Source organism: Triturus cristatus, chromosome 8, assembly GCF_964204655.1.
Source record: "Triturus cristatus chromosome 8, aTriCri1.1, whole genome shotgun sequence".
NCBI classification, from domain to species: Eukaryota; Metazoa; Chordata; class Amphibia; order Caudata; family Salamandridae; genus Triturus; species Triturus cristatus.
The window spans coordinates 141,101,577-141,122,022 of NC_140591.1; the positions used below are offsets into that span (position 1 = coordinate 141,101,577).

The window sequence follows — 20,446 nt, forward strand, 5'->3', positions numbered from 1 at the left end:
AATTCTTGTTTCCCTAAGTCTTCTGTTTAAGTTGCTCTGAGCCATTGAATGATTTTGCCACATGTTCACGTTATTATTTGATCCACTGGCTATACTACTATGTTATACTGTACTGTACTATACTATGTGCCGCTTGGCAGTGGGATCCACGACTTTTGCTTGTCTCTATTGCTATGACTAAACAACTATACTATACTGGCAATACAACTATACTATACTATCGTATGTGTCGTTTGGCAGCGGAATCTCCAACTTTTTCTTGGTTCAGTTTTACTGTCGTACTTATTTCAGATGCTCCTTTATGTGCCTTTCCCCAAATCATTCATACATATGTTTTTCCAGTTAAGAATAAATGCCGGGATAAAATGCATGAAGTGGAATGACCAAAGTCTGTGTTAGTGGAACTGCACCGTTTGACTCCCAGATTGGCATCCCAGAATTAGCCTGTTGTACACAGGTTAACACTGTCAACTACCTCCTATTTGCAGCTCGGATGTTACAGGCAGAGAAAGGACAGGAAACCACACAAAATAAATGGGATTCTTGGTGCTCTCTTAGCTTTCACTGCTGCTGCCCTTTAGATCCATTCGACCAGGGATAGCAGTGGTAGTGCCGGGTGGTTGTATGTCAGAAAATCGAGTAGAAAATATTGTTCTCCAATAACAGTGTAGCCAAAATATTGAGTATCACGATATTGGGATGGTAGGCATATGTTGGTAAGTATAAGTTTTCTATATAATTGGCCGTTACATACCTTGAAATGTATATTGTCAAAGTACACATGTGTAGTTATGAATACAAAATCTATACTTTTCTGTATATGTTTATCGTCACAATATTGTGGTAGGACTATATTTAAAACACAGTATTCTGACAGAATATTGTGCCCAGGGGTACCAGTGGGTGTGCCACCGGTAGCAGCAGTTACCTCTGGCTACCCATGCTTGTTGCTCGTGACGAAATGCTGGTATTCTGTGTTGAAAGTGAGACACGGAGATCCTTATATATCATTTTTCCTGTAGATATGGTACACCCGTGCTGGATTGTTGGCTTCCTCGATGTTCCAAAGAACTTTACTTCGTTATCTGTGTGTTCATCTTTTAAAGACGTATTGTTCCCTATTCGCCCTCCCCAACTTCACACTTGCAAAGATTTGTTGGTGTTGATGACACATTTGTGCTCCATGCTGCCTCGGACTAATGCCAATTGAATTACCTATAATTAAAAATGGACAACATTTACACTAGCATAGAAGCATGAGGTAATATTGCAAGTGCCGAATAAATAAATATATGACCTTTGCTGCTGTTATTTCTCTTGTGTTAAGGAGAGCATCAGCCTAGCTCTTTATTCGCCGCTTATCTGATTCCTGCCCTGTGTACTCTTATGTGTCACTTTACTGTCTCTTCTCCACGCTCCTTGCCCGGGGTGAGTAATGTGAGTATGTTTTCCCAGTCCTGATCAACACTGTGGAGAAGATAACCTACCTCCCTAAATGTGAACATTTTATAGAAGGCACCCATCATGATATGCTGCTAGTAAGGCCCCTGTACAGTCACAGATCTAGTGGCTGGGTACTGTATAAGATCAGGAGAGCTGAAAAGGCAAATACACGAGTGAACCTATTGCTATACTGGTACTGCCCTGAAAAGTGGCGTGGCCAGACTGAGCGTGGCATGGGAGTACTGAATTGGCATTTATCATCTGCTGACTGGTATGGAAATTTTGCCAAACTTGGAGATTCTGAGATTGAACTTGCAGGGCTTATATACGGAGTGCGACCCAGTTCATGGAGCCAAGATGGTTGGTTTAAAGAAAAGAGAAGAGCACTTAGGGTATCTAGGGAAGCAGTGTAGAAGTAGGGTGCCCATATTTAAACCCTTAACGTAGTTGTTGAGACCTGGCTCGAGTACCTGTCTTTGAGGGTTGCTGGAGTGGAGGCAAAACACCAAACCTTCCAGGATACCAATGGCAAATTGGGGAGAACTATAGCCCAACTGTAAGCAAAGTCTTTCCTTGATTCAGCAGTATGTGGGGGTCTCCTTTTTCCTACTCGAAGACACAGTTGAAAGATTGTAAAACCTGCAAAGGGCTGAAGATCTGAGGACTAGCGGGTGATCAACATTTTGGGACAGACTGGGCTTTAAAGCGATCATGGATGCCTTTCTTACCAAGAACATTGCTGACGGATTGACTGTTGAACGTGAGATAGTGCAGAGATTGCCCCGAAGGGATCTGAAAGTTCAGAGGATGATCTTGGCACTGTGCTAGACACATTGCAGGATGATGGCACGTCAGAGGAAATATTATGGTCTGCTGGCTGTAAAATGGAGGTCCTCTGTCAGATTGAAATCCCAATATCATGCCTAGTAAAAAAATATAGTAAAAAAATAAAAGTATGAAATGAGTGAACCTTTTCTACAGCTAGAACTACATTTCACAGTGCTGTAGCCTACACAACTTGGAGCCACAAGGGGTCAAATCAATATTCAAATTACCAGTTTTAGTCTACTAGCCACCTTTGGCGTAGAGCAAAGTGTTAGTCTTATGTGTAAGTCTGACTCATGTTCCAAGGAACCTTTTTAATGATATTTTAAATTTTATCTACTTCGGGACATAATATTTCAAGGGTACGCTCTAAAACTAAGGATTATTTAAATTTCTAACCAGTCATTTTACAATCAACCGGCACTACATTTACCTTACTGGTTCTCCAGTTGTATTTGGTCTCATAAAACATTAATGTCTACTGACTAAGAGAAAATACATAAGATATGGTCACTAGCTACTATTGGAGGACTGAATTACATTTCTCTAGCATTGAATGTTTCATAGAGTCACATGCTTGAATCATCCCTCTCATTTAGCTGGGAGTCTCATGGTAAAATTAAAATGCTATGCAGTCCAAATCATAGCCTAATAAGGCTACAAATACTTCTAGTTTAGTAGCCTACTCACTTCATTGGAAAAAAAGCAGATGTCTAAAAATTGAGGTGAGAGCTGATTCTCAATTGCACCCCGCAGATGCCACCATACTTTGGAGTTCTACCTTAAATTGCCTGTGAATGGGGGTGAGTGAAGTGGGGTAACATGGGGTATTACGTTTGCAAACTAATTAGTTCAAAGTACAGAAGGGTAGATCTGTATGTTATTGGTTAATTGCAGGAGCTGGAGAGAGGTCTGGCTCTTATTAGCGGGGCACCTTTCAATTAATTGAGGCATGAAGGGTATAGTAGACTGTACCTTCTGAGTTAATGACTCTGATGTCGAACTGTGACAAATTAATATGTTTGTTAAACCCAATAAAGTTTGTTTGAAAAGAAATGCTTGTGAAGGAAATCTCTTTGCTCACCTACTTCAGATAAATCTGCTTTGGGGCATTTATGTCGTCAGATTTTTTATTTGATGACCCTCTGCTTTATATTTGGATCCATCCTAAGATGAACAACCCATGTCTGATTAATTTGGAAAAAAAAAGTATTTTCAGACGTGGATCCGGTGGTAAGCTAAGACTCAATTCTAATGATCCCTATGGGAATGCATATATTTTCTTCTTCTTTCCAAAATGGCTAAGACTTGCAAGATTTTCTCAAACTGTCCAAGCAAAACTCTCAGCAACAGCGTTTACTCTGGGTGTCCAAATGTCTATGGTAAAAGACTCTGTCTTCAGAGGAGAACTCGGATGACTCTATTTTCATGCCTAAAAAGTTTCCAATAGGAGACATTCAGAGCACAAGTGATCTGGCAAATCACCTTATGAGGAAAAGTTATCACCCTAATACTTCTCCTATGATTCCCAGGTAGGCTGATAAAAATTGCACAAGAGACAGAAATCAATCTTTTGATGTAGATATTGCCAAAAAACATCTGTTAAAGTCTGCTTCTGATATGCATATGTCTTCAGCTGAGCCGTTGAAGAAAAGCTTTTAGTTTCTGGCACTAGCTTCATAAACAGCATCGCCTATGAGACCGTCAAGAATGATGACACAAACAAAGAATAAGGTACCTCCTACAGCTACTATGCGGTCAGTTTCATGAACACAGTGTTTCAAGAGTGTGGATGCAGTCAGATCCCTCTTTCTCCCCTTAACGGTCAGCTTAAGCCCTTAAAGACTCAAGCTAAGGGATGAATGGCATAAGGAGGGATAGAGAGAAACACTCTTGCAGGCTGGTATTTGGAAAACCCAGCCAAGATTTGGAGGTACAGCATTTCAGAGCTAATTTAAGGATATCAAAGTGTCGAAATGAGAGAACACAATTAGTAAACAGATGACAACATGGACTAAACATTAAGGGTGACAAGGTGCAGGTCTTTCGCTGTCCAAGCAGAGGAGACACTGTATTGTATCTGGCCCCCGACTTACCGCAAACCCCGCACAGGAAGACGGCAATCCACGCTGCAGAGAAGGCCTAGACAAGGAGACAAACTGGCTAGAGGGTAACAAAGCAAGAATTAACAACAAATGGGAAGGGGACCAAAGAACCAAGGGGAACTGAAAAAGTGAGCAAACAACAAAGGTGAAGTGTCCAGCAAGCCAAGCTCGAACTATAACAAAAAGCGAACAACTGCTGTTGCTAGGCAAGGGGGTTAAATCCATGATTTGCCACTATTTACCTGGAAGTGTGCCTAATAGTGGCAATCACCTAGTAGCTGGGACTGTTCATGTGAGTCTGGGAAACATTGTCTTTCAGTGCAAGTTCTTTTTTTGCACTGTCCTGTCCACATTTGGAACAAGGGCCTGAAAGCGAGGCAAACTCCTGCTACAGTTGCGGCCTTCATATGACATCTTGACAATAGTACGAGGCCCTGGAGAGTAACCGTGCCTCTCTGTTTGGTGATCCATGAGAGATTCTTTAGTGATGCCTGCCTGTCCAACAAAATCATATGAGACTCAGTACTGCTCCTACGGCTAGGGAAGGAAGGTAGTTGGGTAACATAGTTAAAATAATATCTGCCATTGCAGCAGCTTCTATTCGAGTGGCCAGTTCCTTCACTATCATTAACAGATAGGATAGGTAGGTGCTGGCCACATTTTGCTCCGTTCCTGGGTCTACTGGACTGATGACAAAGCATTATTGCAGGATGGAGTGAGGGGCTGTTCTCTCATTATTACCTCTGCAATGGATGAAGCCACAAGGTAACTCGAATGAGCAGCTATATTACAGGGACAAGGCTGGCTACACTCAGATTCTTTTAGACCTGAAGTTTCAGTGTAGGAATATAAATATGCCCTTGCATAGAGAAATATTGCTTGGCAAACATATTAATGAGGCAGTGCGTAACAGTCCTCTTGACAGTCGTACCCATAGTAGTTGTATAGAACTCCACAATCATCGCCCTGCCAGAAACGAACATCACACCGTAAGGTAGGAGCTCATTTAAGAGCTTAAAACAGCGCAATACAAAACTGACTGCCATCAGGCACCAACCACAACCGCCATGACATCAACAAGGCGTCTTCCTGTGGGGGCAGAGGGGGTGGAATTCAGCCTGCTACGAAGAATGGAAAGCAATGACAACTGATTGATGGATCCTAGAGATGGTGAAATGTGGTCCTCCTATCGAATTTGTTCAGAAACGAACTCCTCCTCCATGCAAGATGCAACACCAACACCTACGTCTGCTGTAAGCCAAAATTCTGCCTATGCTACAAACGCATACCATCGAATGTGCCCCTTATCTCAATGAAATATAGGATTCATTTTTTGCTGCTTCCTTGTTAAGAAGCCAGGCAAATGGAAGCAGATTTTAGATCTTTGGTAGTTAAACAGATACCTCAAAAACAATCATTTTGCATAGTGCCCCTGCAGTTGATTATCCAACTCTTGATGGAAAGAGAATAAATACCATATTTAGACCTCCATGATGTTTTATCTTCATATCCTTGTCCACATCAAAATCCGAAACTGTGTTCGAGATTGCTTACTGCCAGTTTCAATTCAAGGTCTTCCCATTGCTTGAAATTCTCCCCAAGAATATTTAGAACATGTATTCCTCTGTGGCATCTTTTTCTAGGAGACAAGTTCCAGGTATTTCTCTACTTAGGCGATTGATTGGTAAGGGGAGATTCCTTCCAAGTCACCAAAATCTCCATGAAAGTTTGTCTCAAATTATTCAGCAGGTCTGACTTCTCCCCCAACATGAAAAGGTACTCTCTCATTCCTTGCAGAAAAATATAGTTTCAAGGGGCAGTCCTGGGCACCATCACTGGGAGGGCCATTCCATCAGAGGAACTGATTTAATTGTTTTACAATCTAGCAAAAAAGCTAAAGAACAAACATTTCATCTCCGTGCACTTATTCTGCTCATTCCTGGGGATGATGCTATCCTTCACCCTTCTCATCCTGTTCTGTCATCACTTATTTCAGGAGGAATTCAACAGCCAGTAGGCATAAAGCACTGGTTGGTTTGATTACAAGGTGAAGGTCACCACCAATGAAAAAGAACGTGCCATAGTGAACTTAAAGAGAGAGCACAGCAAAAGGTTTATCTTCCTACCAAAAATGCTACACATGGGAAATGAACACAAAACATAACTGGACAAAGTATTCCAATATTAAGGGAAACCAAGCCCTGATCTCTTTTCAACAGAAAATGCTGTTACTATGCAGGCAGGGATGTGCAATTTGGTTCGTCGTGGGTGAGGTTTTGATAGCAGGGACTTGTTTCCTATGCTTTTCTTGCCACTTCCTTCGCCCATAGGTGCTCAGCAAGACGAAGAACGAGCCTTGCTGCTAAATATGATGGTTCTGTTGTGTCTTAGACAATTTTGGTATTCAGCGATGCTTTTCCTCAGAAGCACCACATATCATTCTACCAACCAATAACAGACGTCCTATGCCTTTGCAAAGGCCAAGTCAGGTACTGCATTCCAAACCAGGATCATTGAGCTTTTTGTCATGGCTCCTGAACGTTATAAGTGCTACTATATAGATATTCCTTCAGACTCTATGAACATATTGTGTCATGCCAGAGCAGTTTCCTACAACAGGCTCTATAAAACAAAATGGATTTTTTTTTGTGTCTGATGCAGAAACCAAAGTCTTCTTCCACTTACAACTTTATATCTAATTATGTTGTACCTTCTAGACGAGACACATACTGGTTTGAAGCAGCATTTATTAAGATGCATCTTCCTGCCATCTTGCGATGATTAGCTGACCAACCTTCACATTAGAGTATTTAAAGGGTTCATCTGTGGACTTCAGGGCTTTTCCATCTGTAAGACATCAACCTGTGATATGGTAACTGTTGGAAATTTGCACTTTCTGATGGGTGAACCAAGGTTTTTGTTTTCTTTTGCTGAACCCGTTTTTGTTGGCCACAGGACTCTGCACTTTACTCCTGCTTACCAGTGGTAAAGTGCCTGTACTCTCCCTTTTAAACATGGTAAAATTGGAATACACCTGATTGGCACATGTAATTGACTAGTCCCTATGGCAGTCACGGCCGGCATGACTCGCGGGTGGGGATGCGGGGATCGCACTGGGGGGTTAATTTAAAATTAAAATAAAAAGTTAACTTATCTTCGCCGCCCTGGTCCCGCGTCGTCTCTGCTCCTCTCCTGCTCTCCTGCTTCCAGCAGGAACAGGAAGCAGGCAGCCTCCCTGCCCTGCCCTAAAGCCAATAACAACGCTGCAATGGCAGCGTTGTGATTGATCGGTACGCCGACCAGCCAGGCACCCATGGGGAGGCAATTTTCTCCATGGAAGCTGCATGTAGCCTACATGAAGAAAAGGCAGAGTGTGCATGATTGGTTTGGTTGGCCCCAGAGGGCCGACCAAACAGTCAGTGCCCTCAACAGTGGGCAAGCCACTTCTCCCCTGCCCTAGAGCAGCCCCGCCCACCCCAACCAAACACTTCTGCTTTCTCGCAATGCGAGAAGCAGAAACATAAAATGGTAGTTTTACCATTTTATATTTCTGCTACTCGCACTAGTGGAGGAGCCGACCCTGATATATGGTACTACATATTCATAGGGCCTGTGCATTTAATGCCACAAGTGGGCTGCAGCACTCATTGTTCCTCTCACTAAAGTAGTCTAGGCCTGCACTTGCAGCCTCTGTCTGCAGTTTTATACTGCCATTCAAACCTGGAAACTGAACCTTTTGCAGGTTGAATCTTCCTTTTAGTACTTATAAGTCACCCCTAAGTTAGGCCTTAAATGTTCATAGGGCAGGTTGTATTGTATATTTAAAAAATAGCAAAGGGGTATAGTGCGCGCACTATTTGTCTGTTTGCTGGCCTTGTTATTATAGTTGTCTCGTGCTCCGGGGTATCACTCACCGAACGGGAGTGTAAACAATATATTATAGGTGCATCCCCATGCACGTGGGGTATGTCCCCCAGGCACTGAATGATAAATCCTCTGAGAGGTTTCACTGTTGTATTTCAATGTTGTACGAAAAAGCTATTTGGTTTGTTTCAATAAGAGCTTTATTAATGCTTATCGTTTCACAAAAGTTGAAAACTTCATTTCCCAGAATTCATTGTGGGTAACATACGATCCTGAGTAATCATGATATTATACGATCCCAATGCATTTCGGCGATATTGCCTTCATCAGGGGGTGTTCTGAAAATAATGATATTTATAATGAATATAGTGTATGTAATACACGGGGAAATATTCTCACCCAAATATTGTGAATCATATTAATTTAACCGATGTGAGTTCGGGTGCTATAATATGGTGACAGGGTAGAAAATATAAGTGGTAGGTAGGATAAGTAATTATGCGTGAAGAAACGAGGTGAATTGATGTTAAGTGCAAGTACATGACGTGTCAAGCGGTGTGATTTTGTTAGTAAGCACTATCTTGGGCTAAGTGGGCTTTTAAAGAAGCCATAAAGAGTTATTTGTTTGTGATACCGAATAGATGTTATACGATGTTGGAGTGTGAAGATAGTGATAGACAGAATGCAACGTTAATCGAGGTAACGTGACTGGCTCTATTAATGCTTTGCGAGCTAACAAAATGGATGAAGATAAGAACATCATGCTTTATTAGGCGTGTTTTGTTAGTTTTACCAGATGCTAAATCACAAAACCGGTGTGAAACACAGAGCGGTGAAGATAACATAACGCTTACCGAATGCTGGTGGAGAGGGAAACTTGCAGTGTCTGTCGTACGCTGAGCGTAATCTCGCGATACTGTGGATAACGTGACTTGCGTGTTCGGGTGAATTTAACGTTTGTTAAGGTGATAGTAGTGAACATGAAGGGATGGACTCTGATGTGTAGGCTGAGGAAATAAAAATAAGTGACGGACTGCGGTTAAAGATTGAATGTCGAGTATGGTGAATAAAAGGGAAGTGAATGTGATGTTGAATGCTGAAAAGGTCACAATAATGCAATGGGATGATGGCCCCTAAGAACAGAAACATTATACATGGAGAATGATTGTAGAAGCTATCGCATAAAAGTAAAGCTGTAAAGAAAATACAATTAATAAACAAACTTTGGTTAGATCGACGTATAAGGAAAATGTTAATTAAACAATGTTAGTGTCAGATGTTTAAAGGTAACACAGAAATTCCATTAGATCGTTCATGCCGAAAGGCTTCCTGGAATTTAGAAGATAAATCCAATAATTTTCTCGCTGTAATAAAAAGTTGTGGTTGTCTCTTCCTTCTTGTTTTAGAATTACTTCCAAAATACAGAATTTTAGTTGGCTAATATTGTGTCCGGCTTCCAAAAAATGTTGAGTCACTGTAGATTTCATTTGCTTGGTTCTGATGTTAGATTTGTGTTTGTTTAATCTGGTTTTTATTTTTCTTTCAGTTTGCCCTACATAAATTTTCCCACAAGGGCATTTGAGCATTTTGACGACGTTAATGGTATCACATGTTGCTGTTGCTTTGATTTTGATTTTGTGTCCTTTCATAGGATGTGTTATATATTCGCCTCTGATAATGCTGTTACAGTTATTGCAATTCCAGCACGGTATGGTGCCCTTGAATGTGGAAGGTGTAGGTGGTTGTTCGGTGTGTTTTAGAATTTCGCCAATATTTCTGTTTCTGGTATAAGCAAAAATCGGTTCTTGATCGAAGATGTGATTGAAATCCTGTTCCAATCTGAGCAGTTGCCAATGTTTTTTAATGATGCGCTTGTAGGAAGCACTCATAGTGGAGTACTTAGAAACAACTGTGAGTTGATCTTTGGTAGGTTTGGTTTGAATGCTGAGTAATTAATTCCTGCTCTTGGATAATGAGCGCTCTTTTGCTTGTTGCAGTACCCGGTCTGGGTATCCGCGGGACCTGAATCTCTGTGTGAGTATGTTAAGTTGATCGGCTGCTTTACTTGGGTTAGAGACTATCTTCTTCACTCTGAGCATTTGTGAATACGGTAGATGTTGTTTGAGGGGTTGTGGGTGAAAGCTTTGATAGTGAAGAGTGTTATTTCTATCCGTAGCTTTTCTGTGTAGGTCTGTTTCGAATCCTGTGGGTTTTTTGATTATTTTTACATCCAGGAATGTGATGGAATGTGGATGAATGTCAAAGGTAAACTATATGCGGTGCTCTATTCGATTGAGTTTTTCTAACTGGTTTTGTAGGATATTGACAGAACCCTTCCATAGGATGAAGATATCATCTATAAATCTAAGATATAGTTTCAGATGACTTGTCCATGGTTGTACTGTTAGAATGTTATCTTCTTCGAAGCGATTCATAAAAATGTTCGCGTATGCCGGTGCGGCACAATTTCCCATGGAAGTTCCCGTTAATTGTTGGAACCATTCATCATTACATTTGAAATAACTGTGTAGCAAGGTGAACTGCATGAGTTCCATTAGAAAAACTTGTAGATTGTGATCATAGTCAGTATGTAGTAAGGCTTGTTCAATGGTTTCTAATCCTAGTTGATGAGGGATGGATGTGTATAGTGAGTTAACATCCACTGTACATAACGTGATTTCTTCGTCTTCTGTAATGATGGTTTGATTGAGTTTGTGTAGGAAATCGGTGGTGTCTTTTATGAAAGATCTCATGGTGTAAACGCTCGGTTGTAGATGGCGATCTAAAAATTTTCCCACTGGTTCGTGTAAACTCCCACGGGTGGTTACAATCGGTCGACATGGTGGTTTGATCGGATTTTTATGTATTTTTGGTACCATGAACAATGAAGGACTCTTAGGGTTAGGTTGTATTAGAAATTTCTTAACTTTTTCATTGATGGTGCCTCTTTCGACCGCCTTTTGAACAATGGTTTGCAAGATTTCCATATATTATACCGTAGGGTTGGATTCCAATTTCATGTAGGTGTTCGAATCCTGTAAGTGTGTTAATACTTGGGTGTTGTAGTAGCTGGTGTTCAAGATGACTAATGCCCCTCCTTTGTCTGCTTAAGTACATGTTATATTTGTTCTTTGCGCGATGGTTTTCAATGTGCCTAATTCTTTAGCCGTTAGGTTGTTGTGTTTAGACCTTTTTTGGTTGTTAAGTTTGGCTATGTCATTCTTGACTACAGATTCCAACATGTCGAGACTTTTGTGACTGACCGGTGGCATAAAGGTGCTTTTCAAAAGTAAGCCTTTTAGAGGGTCTTCTTCTTGTTCTTTGACTGATTCCAAAACGTTATCAAAGAAGTGACGCAATCTGAGTTTTCTCATGAGTTTAAAAAAAACTGATGTTAAGTTCAAGGGTGTTGGTGCCTGTAGTAGGTACGAAGGACGTGCCTTTTTGTAGGATTTTCAATTCGATGTCTTTGAAATGATAATCTGAGATGTTAATGACCAAGTTTTCTATTGGTTCCCTCTCTTGCCTTTGTCTTTCTTGGCTGTCACTGTTCGTGTTTGTGGTTGGTCCTTGTCTTTGTCCTTGTTTCTTTCTGCGGCTCCTCCTGGGTCGTCTTGTTCTGTGTGGCCTACCTCTAAAAAAGGCGTGTCTCCAGTGACTAGATTTGAAGTTGATGTTGATGCTGCGTTAAGAGGGATTGATGTTGTGATTGATGTTGGGGTTTTATATCTTGTGTCGTTTCTTCTTGACTGATGGGTAAGGTCGCTGTCTGAAGAGGAGGTGTCGGTATTGGTAGTGTAAGGTTTGTTTTGTCTACATTTGGCGTAGATATCTGCCCAGGTATACTTCCCCCATTTTGTAATCAATTGTATCCCTACGGAATTTGCGAATCTTGCGTTCATTGACTTCTGCTGTGTGTTTAGCCAATTGATTGTTGATATTTTCTAGTGTTTTGTTGAGTTCTTCAGTTGTCATGGATTTCTCAAGTTCGGACTTAACGTTCTGAATGTCTTTGGATAATTCTTCCAGAATGGTGGAAAGTTCCTCTATGATTAGTAAGATTAAATCCAGTGAGCATTTGTTTAAGATGGTGAACCACTTGTCCTTAAATTTCTGTAAATTTTTACATAGTGAAGGTTTATTTAAAAAATAGGACATGGGGGAGTGGCTTGAGTGGGCAACATGGTGGAAGGGCTCTGCACAGCTGCTGGGAGGCCTTATACCTGGGTGCTGACATGCCATTAAGTGTCTGAGTGTACCTTGGCCAGCTCCCCCATTGAGCACAGGAGTGGCGGGGGTCCTCGAGGGATCAATACTGGCAGCCAGCATGACTGACGCTGTGATGGTGCACTGCCGCAAATCCAAGAAACTGGCGGGCCGAAAAGGAGCTGCACCTCCCGGCCCACATTTCCATATCTAGACCACAGCCAAGTGAACGCCAGAAGAACTCGGCGGGTGGTGGCCCGAAGTGGCAAGCGCCCCCCTCCTTTTTTGCCGCCCAGGGACCAAAGAGTAAGGCCTGATACAGTGGGCGGGCCATAATTAGTAGCCAGAGGAAGAGATGGAGATGAGCTTCAGTGGTGGGGATGCAGGGGTCAAAGTAAGCCCTTCCCCAGTGGGCCTGTGGGACCCCCTGGGGCACACTGAGGGGGTGGTGCCACACCTACAGGCCTGGACTGGGCCTCCCAGCTCGCACACCGGGAGGTGCCCACCAATGGCAATCATGGTCAGTGCATGACTGCACTTCTCCCTCAAGCGCATGGCAACAAGGGGCTGAGACCACAACATACTAGTTTAAGCCACAGTTGGTGGCTTTAAGGACACTGGGGGCAAGCAGCAGCAGTGTTGTTGGGCTGTGCTGCGCCCTTACTGGATGGGGTTGTCTCGCAGAGAAATGAGGCAGTGGGCTGGGGCCAGGCCATGTGCTTTACATAGAAGTGGATGGCTGGCGGAAGTAGCGAATGCCAAATCAGCAGAAGGGGCGAGCTGAGGGGGAGGGACCTGCCAGTGCCTGTCCCACCCCCTGTCCCGGGGCTTCCCCCGACCCCCCCCTCCCCCGTGCGACAACTATCCTTCCCATGAGGAGACCGCGGGGAACCTGGAGGGGCCTGCATCATCTTTCCAGGGCTGAGTGAGGCCAAGATCCTTTCTCCCTCTTCCCTGACCGGCGCCTCCCGAGGGCCCCAGGATTTTCAGCTGGGCCTGTGCCATGTAACTAGGTGGCGGGGGAGACCCACTTACCGATGACTGGGAGCTGACTGCTCGTGCTTCCCAGGTGGATGCTCTTGGAGCAAGCGGGTCAACTCTTCACCACATTTTACTGCACAACGATCCTTACACAGCAGCAAGATACACGGCAGCGCCAGAGCACACATCAAAGCCTGCATGCAGCGATATGCCAAGGACTGCGGGGGCCAGACGCGATGGGCCGAGATAAAGCCCCACAGGGCCAAGCTAAAATGGACAAATACACAGCGTTGATGGGGGGGATTGAGGGAACCCCCAGTTGGGGACCTGTGAGCTGGGGGCCCACCCCCCAAGGACAACACATCTGTCATCCTTAAAGTCATACAAGACTCCAAAACTGATTTGGAAACAAATATAGGAGCGTTTGGTGTGGACGTATATCAGAACTAGAGGACACAGTGTGGGGTCTGTCCTGGGAGGTGGCCAACTTAGCATAGAGCACCAAAACACTGCAGGATTGAGCAGAGGACGCAGTAATAACCTCTTCTTTATTGGCTTCCTGGAAAGGGTTGAGGGCTCATCTCTGGAAACATTCTGGGAGCAATGGACCCACATGTGGGTGCCCCTGAAGGCTCTTTCCTCCTGCTTCACCCTAGAACGAGCCCACAGATCAATTGCCCATAAACCGCCACCTGTGGCCCTGGGCTGCCCGTTGATAGCCCCCTTTATGAACTATCAAGACCCGCTCCAAAGTCCATTTTCTGATGCAGACTTCTAGTTGCAGATTTCTCAACTTTTGAATATTCCCCAGGTGTCAGACTGGATCTTGACAATTTTCCATTGTACTTCTTTTCGCCAGAAGGGGGGTTCTCGTTGCACTGCACTGATGCTGTTCCGCTCCAAAATGACGTGTGTGGCCTATTTTGGTGCCACTCCCGCACAATGATGTCACTAATTTCTTTCCACACAACCAGGCTTGGATCTAGAGCTCATCTCTCAGAGACCTTCTTCGTACGATTTTTGTTGAAATGTGCATGGGATGCACCCCCTAAAACAATATATTTTAAGTCCTGTGGGGTCCGTCACAAGCAGATGTCTGTGAACATATGACCACTAGGTGTGCCTGTAGAATCTGCAGTTGAGCCACGACTCCAAGACAAGTGAGGCTGGCTGTGAAGGGACCGCAAGGCGAAACTTTGCATCGCCAAGCACAGTACGATACAACATCAGGACCACTCATAGTCCAGCTCCAAGGATTGAACCCGTACCCATTCCTGGAGCAGAAGAAGCCTCTCTAGAGGCCTGTCTTGGTATCTCTCCAAATATTCAGGTAAGCACAAGAAGTTGAAGTGGAGTTTCGCCCCTTTGCCATTCCCACTCGACAAAGCACGTGGGTGGTTCCAACGGCCTTGTCCTGCTCCCACTCACAAAGTCAGCCAGCTTTGGAGAAGGTTCCACAGCTAGTTTCTGCACAGCATTGAATGCAAAAGAGTGGAGATGTTTGGCAAGAGGTTATTCTCCTCAGCAAGTTTGGCCCTCAGTTCAATTAATGTCTCCAACCTGCTGGGCCACTACACCTATGCCCTTTGGGACTCGGTTGCACAAGTTCTCCCTGGAGTTCCTGACGACCTTCGTCTTGTTTTCTCACAGGCAATTCAGGACAGTTGTGATGTGGCCAAATTCATGATTCGTGGCTTGGATACCACCAACTGTTGAGTGAGCTATAGGCACAAATGTCACCAATTGCCACCATGCTTGGTTTTAATTCACTGTGTTCTGAGGTGGCATCCAGTCCTCACTGATGGACATGTTGTTCAATGAGAGTTGCTTGTTTGGGGAACAGGCTGACTCTGTCCTTGAGCACTTAAAGAAGAATAAGGCTACCGTTCACTCGCTCGTCCTCTCTACCCACCAGCAGCAACAGTTCCAAAGGTCCTTTTGTGGCTTTGGTTGTGCCATTCCCTACCATCAACGTATTCCACCCTAGCAGGGAACCCAACAGTTTTGTTGGAGAGGCTGCTGTGCCCACTGCCCCCAACCAAGGTCCTCCTGCCGCCCCATCTATTCCCCCTGCCAAACCTCTTTAGTGTGCCCTGGCAGGGTTGCATCCACTCCGCGTGAGGCAGAATCCACTGATTCTATCCAGGTTGGCAAATGATCAGAGCGGACAAGTGGGTTCGTCAAATTATCCGCATCGTTTACACCTTGCCCTTTCTTTCATCCACACCACCCATTCCGCTGTCTACCCAACGACTGATGGAGAACCATCTCTTCATTTTGCGGCAGAATCTCATAGGACGTGGTTGCTCTTCACTTAACTTTCTCGTGCCCAAGAAGGATGAAGGTCTCGGCCCATTTTAGATCTGCAACCTTCTCAATCCATTCCGGAAGGAGCAATTCAAGATGCTCACTATGGCCCAGGTCTTGTCCGTTCTAGACCCTGGAGACTAGATAGTAGCTTTCGGCATTGCCTGTGGTTCATGGTGTGAGAGGAGCATTTCCAGTCGCTGTGCTCCCCTTTTGACTCACTAGCGCTCCACACCTTTGGAGTTTGGGGTGCTAGTTTTCCCCTACCTTGATGGCTGACTGTTTAAGGCAGGCGTGCCTCAGGCAGTCGTCAACCACCTCCAAACTATGACAAACCGTCTGTCATCCTTAGGGTTTACTCCAAATGTGCCAAAGTTACACCTGACTTCTTCTCAGATGCTCCCCTTCATCTGAGTCATTCTGGACACAGTTCTGAGTTATGCATGTTCCCTGGCAACTTTCTGCCTTAGTCCTGGATTACAGTGTAGTCGACTCTAAGGCTGCTTGGACTGATAGGCCTCCTGCATCATGCTGGTTGAGCATGCTAGGTGACTTATGCGGGCTCGGCAGTGGGATCTGAAGTCACAGTGGGTCCAACAACAAAGAGACCTCTCTGACCTCGTTCAGGTTTCAGAGGAGACTGCAGAAGATTTGCAGTGGTGGCTACTGGACCACAATTAGGGCAGCAACAGACCCCTCTCCCTTCACACCCAGAGCTGACTGTGGTGACTGATGCATGACTTCAGGCTTTGGGTGTCCATCTGGGAGAGTGAGAGATCAGAGGCCTCTGGTCTCCGGTGGAGTGCTGGCCATATCAGTCTTCTGGAACTGAAAGCCTTTCTTCGGTCCAACAAAGGGAGGCTGTTACAGGGGCTCACAAACAATACCACTTCTATGTGCTATGTGGTACTGATCAAACAGGGCAGGTGGGATGGAGTCATGGACCTGTGCCTAGAGGTCTTGCACCTCTGGAAATGGCTGACCACTAAAGAATTTTCCTGCTCCGAGTTCTCAGAAAGATTAGGACGGACTGGGTACAGAGAGATATGGTATCCAGAACTCTTGGGCTTAAGCATCTATCCTACAATCAGGCCACCCCTCCGTCAGGATTTTCTGTTGCAGCAGAATGGTTGTGTTCTCACCCCGGCTTTCACAACCTCCACCTTCATGCATGGAGATTGAACGGCAACAGTTGAACACCTTCAACCTTCTCTGGCGGTGGTTGATGTTATCTTGCCAGCCAGGTGTCCCTCGACAAACACTGTATACACCTGTCATTGGGACAAATTTGTGGTTTGGTGCAACACTCATCAGATTGACCCCCATGATGGCTAAGCTGCCCAATTTTGGTATTTGTTCTTGCCATTGCTCTGGGCACAGTTAAAGGTTATTTTTCAGCCCTCGTGGATTTTTTACATTATTTCAATCACCTATTGTGCATTTTTTGCAAGGACACCAAAATATATTTCCCCTTTTTTCCTTTTGTGATGCCCTGATAGGACCTCAATCTCGTCCTTACTTATCTGATATGTACTCCATTCGAGCCACTCTTCAGTTGGACTTTACGACTCCTCACCTTCAACTGTATTCGTTGTTGCCATCACCTCTGCTCAACATGTGCGTGAGCTCCAGGCTCTGTGTGTTCATCCACCTTACACTATCTTCTTCCCTGAAAACTGGTTCTGCGTACTTGAACTTCCTTTCTCCCAAAAGTTGTGACAGTGTCCCACATCGGCTAAACCATCACTCTGCCAGCATTCGATGACCCATATTACCCCTCCCAAGAGAGCACTCAACGTCTAAAGCAATCGCACCAAAAACCACTCGGTAGACGATCTGCTGTTTGTGGGGTTCACTGGAGGGAAAAAAGGCAAGTTGTTCAGAGGTGTACCATCTCACGCCGGATAGTGCTATGCATTAAGATCTGCTATACACTGGCAAAGAAGCAGCCTTTCCTGAGGACTGCATGCCTATTCCACAAGGGCCAAAGCTACTACCACTCTGTTAGTCCGTGAGTTCCTGTCCTGGACATAAGCCAAGCATCTATGTGGGCGTCCCTCCATACGTTCACAAAGCAAATGCAGTCTGATAGCCAAGAAGACCACTTTGCTCGCTCAATCCTGCAGAACTATCTGGATTGAGTCCATCCACAGCCCACCTCCCTCAGGTACTGCTTTGGCATCTTTTCAAAAGATGAGGAATCTGCAGCTAGAAGCCTCTATCAGAAGAGCAAGTTACTTACCTTTTGTAATGCTCATTCTGGTAGGGATTCTAACTGGCTGCAGATCTCTCCCTGACCCTCCCATCCTCCCCGTTCTGTGAGTGGACTCCCACTTTCAATAAGATCCCATGTCCGGTAATCTGCACATTGTCTACTAATTTCCTTCTGGGACTTTGCGTCAGGGGACAATGACAGTCTTGAAAACAACTGATGTCAGAATGCTGGAGTGGCAATTATATAGGTACGACATTTCTGGAGTGGAATGGCATCAGTAGAAGGCGCCACCGCATGGCGTCCAGAAGCACTATGGAAAAGTTTCCTGATACAGTCTGACGCATAGGGAATATTACAAAGATAAGGAATCTGCAGCTAGAAAAAGTCTCTACCTGAAAGAGTGTTACTGAAGCTAAATAACTTGTTCTTCTGCGCAATGAGAAGTATCTTCACTATAATGACCCACTTTACATGTGTCCTGATGCTGAACATTTGCATGGTGGCAATTTGGAAAAGCAGACATACATTTACACAAGACTACACTCTGGAGGTAGCAATACAGAGAGACGCTGCTGTGGGACAAGCAGTTCTTAGACATCTTTTTGCATAAGGTGAACCTCTTCATCTTCAGCCATTTTTTTCTTGCTGAATATGTTTACATGTATATATACTGTGTAGTTATATTAAGTTTCTAGTTACCATAGGAATTATATATTTTTGTTTTACTAATAACTTTGGTGGCGTTTAACAAATCTTCTCAAACCTGTTTTTTTGAAAAGTTCATCTACCTCAGCTCCTTGCTGGAAAGTTTTGCGTTAATCTGTCAAGCAGTGGCAGAGAAAAAGGGGATCCCAAAACGCAATTTCCTCATGGAATTTCCATTGAGATTATTGAACAGCGCTACAGCCAAAGTGGACGAGCGGAATTACACCAATTTGGCAGAAAGCTAGATATTTACCCGTAAAGTGTGCCTTTTGTGATTTGGTGTAAATTTGTTCAGTTTTTTTTTAGAAATTAAGGTTCACCATTTTTGGATATCTGGATGGTAGGGTACAAGGACCCCTGTGGGAATCCCCGGGGCCCGTACCTTCAAATAATAGAGCCATCTGATTGTCCAAGGAGGCTTTTTATCCCAGCCAGGTCGGCTGTCTCACATGGATCCATGGCAAGCTTTGGTGTGTCTGTTCCTCATGGGGTGGGCATTTAAGCAGTCTTACTTGTATCTTTGACCTCCTTTGGTATCCCGCCTATGATTGCCTATGATGTTTTCTGACTGTGGAATCCATTTTGCCCAATCCTAGTATCCTTCGGTGTGGCCATGTACTCTGAGACTGGGTTGATTAGGCCAGATAGACGGTTATGCAATGCAGTTCAGACCTTTGAAGGTGTATTCGTTGGGCCACTGGTAATGTGACATTACTTCTTGGCACATTTATTCTTGGATGACTGTGTTTGTTACCCTTTTTTGGAATTCAAAAATGGTATTCTACGGGCCAGGATTGTACTGCTTTATTAGTTGTTCAGGAGTTTTGTTACTGTTTAACAGTCAATATCCTTCGAGCTGCTCTTGATCCCCGCGTGGTCCGTCAGCCAAGCTTGGCTTAAGATGGGAGGGATCCGGAAGGGCGGCTCTGGTTTTGGATTTCTGTGAATTCTGCTTGCTTTTCTGTGGATTTCTGTGAATGTTTCGACCCACGTAGTATTCTGTGGTTACAAGGTGCCACTTTGATGAATTGTTCTCTCCCTATTTGCCCTTTGAAGTAATCATTGTCTTCTGCTAGCATCAGAATATTAACTGTACAAAAAAAATCCCTTGAACGTTTTAAATGTTTATTCGCTTTAATCATACTTGAATCTCTGTCAGCAATGAACTCATCTGTGGCAGCACATGTAAATGTTATGTTCTTTAAGGTCACAGGAACCTAAGTGACCTGAGAAACAAGGTATTTTCATTTACAGTCTTCAGGAGGATCACTATTAACTGACAACATTAGAGTGTGCGCTCCTTCCTCTCTGTCATCCCATATCTATTTCACATAACATTCTGCTAACTTGACAGTTCACTAACAATGAGTAGGTAAGAATACAACAGTAAACTTTGAGGTAAAGCATGGCATATGAGAATACACTTTGGTTTGGATGTTGGCAGTAAAAGGGACCATCTATGTCGTTCTTTCTTCAGTGTGTACCTAAATAATAAGGTTCTATTAAATATGATAGTGTTTCTACAGCCCCGCTACATCTGCTAGGCATGTGAGAGAGGTCTGACGTGGACCTCTTCAGCATCCTGGCAGCGACTACAGCTTGAGTTTGTGTCATGTAGCTGGTACGCATCCCTACATATGAAATAATTGCATAAGAACTGAGCAGATGTGTCTGTTGTTTTCAAGCCAATTTTGAGCTGTGTATCATTTTTTCCATCCACTCCAAGGCCGGGACTTCAGAATTTCTTGTGATTCTGCATTGCTTTCAAATAAGACATACGAAGAAGCGGTGTGTG

General features: G+C 44.0%; 1 long non-coding RNA gene across 2 annotated transcripts in view; it reads left to right on the top strand.

Moving 5' to 3' along the window:
• The window catches only part of LOC146801694 (uncharacterized), a 985,270-nt gene that overhangs the window by 86,838 nt on the left and 877,986 nt on the right, over positions 1-20,446 (top strand). The gene's annotated exons all lie outside the window — the stretch shown is intronic.